Below are 5207 nucleotides of genomic sequence, written 5' to 3' on the forward strand. Positions count from 1 at the left end.
CCATATAAAGTCCGATAATACGAAAATTATAACTTTTACAAGCCTTAATGTCATCAAACCGTACAGCTAAATATAAATTAAATCTTCTAATCCTATTCACAGCATACAAGTCGATTAAGGATTTCATACCGAAAGTTATTAGATTTTCAACGTCTCCGTGCTTTACGACAGACTATTTTAAACTAGCAACATTACTTTCCGTTCACTTTCATCCATATCCAGCTAAAGATACACGAACATCAATGCCAAGTATGGTGAATAACATATTCATGGAATATGTAGACTCTGTAGTGCATGAAGACTTTTACATAGTATATACAGACGCATCAAATTCCGCAACTGGTAACACTGGAGCTGCAATATATTGCAATAATCTAATGGAATACAAAATCTACCCATTAACAGCAGAATTTTCAATATTCAACGCAGAAGCGTTTGCTATTCGTCAAGCATTGTTGTACATACAGGAGAAAACCTCAAGAGGGTAGTGATCGCCACTTATTCAGTGTCAGTCTTATACTCCCTGGGATCGATAACAGCTGATTACTATGTAGACTGCTACATTTTTAACATAAGAATTTTGTATCACAAACTAACCAACTCAGGATACAAAATTTATTTTGTCTATACTCCTGGGCATACATCCATAGAAAGGAACCACATATCATCAGGCGCATTAGCCAAGTACGCATCTGAAGAATCAAGTCTCCGATAGCTTCGGATTAATTTTTCTGCAAAAGCGCTAGAGTCGCATGCTAAAACAGAATTGTTGAAAAGTTGGCAGGACAATGACCAATTACAGGAAAGACTAATGGAAAAAAATATTATTCAATTCAACCAATTATACCTAAAGAACCTTGGTAGCAAGACATTAACCATTCAAGAAACTCTTTAGCAAATCTTCTTAGATGTCACCTAAATTACGCCCTAGCCCCTAAAGACCTGTACACTAGGAAGATTCTTCAATCCCCAATCTGTCAGTGTAGTACATCTGAAGGAACACCTGATTATATTATATTTAAATGTCATCTTAATGCAACTACGCGTGATTCCGGAAAGTAATAGGACTGAGTCGATTTAAAAAAAAATATTGAGCCAATCATTACAATTCTTTAAAAACTTTCAAAGTAGTCTCCTTCTGCGTCGATACAGCGCGATTTCCAATCATTGAAGGCGTCACGGAAGGCATTCTCCGGAATAGCCTTTAGAGCCGCGGTGCAAGATGCTTGGATCCCCTCCGTCGTCTCAAAATGCTTGCCTTTCATCGGCCTTTTCATGACTCGTCACCTGTGATAACGTTATCCAAAAATTGGGGGTCACTTTCACACATGTTCAAATTTTCTTGGCACACTTCAACTCGCCGCAACTTCTGGTCGTCAGTAAGCACTTTTGGGACCATCTTCGCGCACACCTTGCGCATGTTCAAATGCTCCGTCACAATGTCATGAACCACAGATTTAGGTAAATTTAACATCTGGGCAATTAAGCGAATACTCAGTCGACGGTCTGAGTTCAAAACTTCGCGCACACGAGTCACATTGTCGGTGTTTGTCGAAGTCGAAGGTCTTCCAGCACGGTCTTCATCGGCGACCTCTTCCCGGCCCTCCGAAAAGGCCTTGTGCCACCGAAAAACACCACTTCTTGCTAAAGTATCATCTGGGTAAGCCTGCTTGATCATATCAAACGTGTCTGTCGCAGATTTACCGAGTTTCACACAGAATTTAATCGCGTACCTCTGCTCTAACGAACGCTGCATTTTCGGCTTGCACCACTCACAGAAACACGTCGCGCGAAAAAGCCTGTCCTGACTTTCCGGGTGCTCGGAGACAACTGACTAGCCGCTTGTAGGTTAGGTAGGAACCCCCTCTACCGAATACAGTCAGTGCGGTACAAGCTAAAGATATTGTATTCTTTAATGATTGGCAGAGAAAAATCATGGAATATAGGCAATAAAAATAATTGATTAACTATTGAACATTTTTACTCTAATTTCAAGAAGCCCTTCGCTTCTCGAGAAGCTGAAGTACGAGATTTACAGGTGTTTAGGAACAGTAGATAAAAGCGTAACGGAAACACCAGCATAGCATACTACTTCTGGGAATTATATGCAGCTTACTGTAGTCTAGAAAATAATATTGAGCAGATGGATATTACTGATTACGGACAAATTCGCTGCAGTGAGATAAATTATTTGAACCCTAGACCCCGTCGATATTGAGCAACTAGCTGCATTCCTTATCAGATAAGAAGCGAATGAGTTAGAAGAATTTCAAAAGTGCACACTATAAGAGAAAAGTGTAGTCAACCAAGGGTAATAAAAACTACAATTACAACTGCTAATCATGACAGGCCCAGCACAAATAACAGGAATCCTCAATGTCACGATAGATAGTCAAGAGAGAATCTGACTCAGAGAAGTAGATGCTACGATCAAAATTAGATATCTCAAAGGCGTAATCAGAATACACACTGAAATATAAATAGTAGCTGCTTGTGAAGGAGTAACTCCCATTGACAGTCATGAGATGAATCCCTGTGCTCCTTTATGTGAAGCACAACTCAAGGAAGTTGTAGAGATCTCTCGCGGCTCTACAACTAAATAATTTGTGTTTACTCGAGACTCTAAACTTGCAGTAGATGGAGACTCAAAAGTCCTAATTTTGTACTTTAACTCCTCAAAGCAAAGAAATAATCGCTACTTGGTTCAATGAGGATGTCATTAAAAGACCAGACATTTTAGCAGGTTCTTAGGAGTCCAAATACCTAGCACTCTTGACACAAGCAGTGAATTCAATACGTATAATGATAATAAAAACTTGGAGTTAACTAAGCGAAAAATTGACAGCACCTAATCTACAGAAATATCCTGGAATTACATTGAGAGATTTTGCAGGCAGAGAATGGACACGAATATTAAGATGCAGACAAATCAAATTCAGCTTCACAAACATATATTCAAAGACTTCATCTATGTAGTGAGGAACATGGAAACAGAACTCATCTTCGGTTACCCGTTCCTCGAAAATATAAAACTAAGTTGTACACTGCGCCAGACAATTTTTATCTGACCGTATAACGTCACGATGTGGCGGAAACTCTCCTGCCAAATACGAGGGGGTGCTGGTAAGTTCCTGGCTTTAATCTCTTCCCATCGTTTCCCATTCGCGATTCATACCTAATTTGAAAGTGTGTAATATGAGTATGTTATGGTGCAAAAATAATTAATCCTCCCCTAATAGCTTCATTCTATTTTTCAGGTTTGAAGTAGTCATGGCGGAGTCACAAGTCAGTTTCACGACGTCGGATATTTAGGGTTTGATCAAGTTTCTGATCCTTCAAGGAAAGTCTGCGAAGGACATTCACGGTGAGGTGTCATAAACACAGGGAGGTAAGTGTCCTCCATACAGCACTATAAGAACCTGGAGAGCTCGATTCACAACTGGACTTTTCAGCTCAGAAGACGAGGTCCTCAATGGTCGTGTTTCATCAATGACGGATCTTGCAAAATGTGATGCTGTGCATGACATGATTCGTATGGATCAGCGAATATCAGTCAAGACGATTGCAGAGATAATGAACATCTCCAGAGAGCGAGTAGGATTCATCATACATGTTTTACGTACCCGAACGCAAAGGTTAGTTATACAGCAGACGATAGATGGCAGCGCGCGGGAAAATATGAAAGAACGCTGATTGATGGAACAACGCGCGAGGAAAACATATGAGAGTACTTGTAAATAGTAAAGTTAATTATAAATGTTTAATCTTTGAATATGTAACAATTATGAATTGAATTGAGGCGTCAGAAAAAAAGGATTGCAAATAATATGACATATGGTTGGGGAGGAAAAGAAAAGAAACCAAATGATAAGTACGATTCTGGGTTCTTACTGTTTAACGGAAACGAGCTTTTCCGTTGACCTTTTGGTTCTTTGTCCTGTGGTGGCGCCAAGTACTTGGCAGCCGCCAAGCATTTTCGGGTACCGCATTTATGCAGCTCAGAGTCGAGGTTCAGCGAGGGATCGACAGCACCTTTAGATTACCCCTTTTTTGGTTGAGTTAGGCTGTGGCAGTGTTTCCAGCAGCGACCCGAAGGAGAGGCTTTTGATGTTTGGGTAGATGCTTAAAATTAGATAAATATAGAAGATTGTTACAGAAGAAGAACCCTGTAGTCAAAGAAGAAGCTTGTAGCCAAAGAAGAAGCTAGTAGACACAGAATACATATTTAGATATATTATATAGAAAGTTGCTACAGAACAAGAAGCCTGTAGTCAAAGACGAAGTCTGTAGTCAAAGAAGAAATCCATATATGAACACAGGAGGTTGCTACAGAAGAAGAAATATTTAGTAAAAAAAGATGAATCCGGTAATCAAAGAAGAAGAAGAAAATTGTAATCATTGAAATTTATAGAAGAAATTTTGGAACACGAAACGATATATAGAAATTGTAAAGAATTGATTAAGTGTGTGAATTGTATAAAAACTTGTTTTTCAGAATATATGACGGATTACTCCTTCTGTAGTTGGAAATTATTGTGTTTCCTTTCTCAACCCTTAAAGTGTTGTTCAGGTTTAATTGCCCCGAGTTATCGTATGAATCTACTACCCCTGTGCTAATCTGGCAGGTGACTATGTACCCGAAGGGGAGTGCCACATGATGTGCTGGACATGAAGAAACTTTCTGCAAAATGGGTTCCAAAATGCTTGAACAGTGATTAGGAATTTCAGAAAGTGAAGTACCGGAGGCCATTTTGGCTCGGTTTCGTGCTGGTGAAGAGGATTTTTGGCACAGACTAGTGACTGAGGATGAAACGTGGCTACATATCTATGATCCCGAGATCAAGGATCAGTCCATGGAATGGCGACATGAGGGGGTCACCACATCCCTCGTGAAACTGACTTGAACCTTCCCCATAACAACTTCAAACCTGAAAAATAGAAAGAAGCTATTAGGGGAGGAATATTATTGATGCACTATAACATACTCATATTACGAATGGGAAACGATGGGAAGACAGCAAATCCTGGAACTTATCAGCACCCCCTTGTAACCCAGACCTGGATGAAACGAAGCCAAGTAAGTAACTGAACAGATGGAAATAGTAGGTAGTAATTCGACGATGAAATTCTCCGTACTGATGAAAGTTCTGGAAGTATTGAGATTGAAGGCAGACCGTTACGTTATGACGTTATTCGAAAACGAAAGA

At 39.7% G+C, this 5207-nt stretch overlaps 1 pseudogene; it reads right to left on the reverse strand.

Annotated features, from left to right (window-relative positions):
- Positions 1-1273: 1273 nt before the first annotated feature.
- On the reverse strand, positions 1274-1756 carry LOC145977844 (protein GVQW3 pseudogene; annotated as a pseudogene).
- Positions 1757-5207: the final 3451 nt, after the last annotated feature.

Source organism: Lepisma saccharinum, chromosome 23, assembly GCF_977018435.1.
Source record: "Lepisma saccharinum chromosome 23, izLepSacc3.1, whole genome shotgun sequence".
NCBI lineage: Eukaryota > Metazoa > Arthropoda > Insecta > Zygentoma > Lepismatidae > Lepisma > Lepisma saccharinum.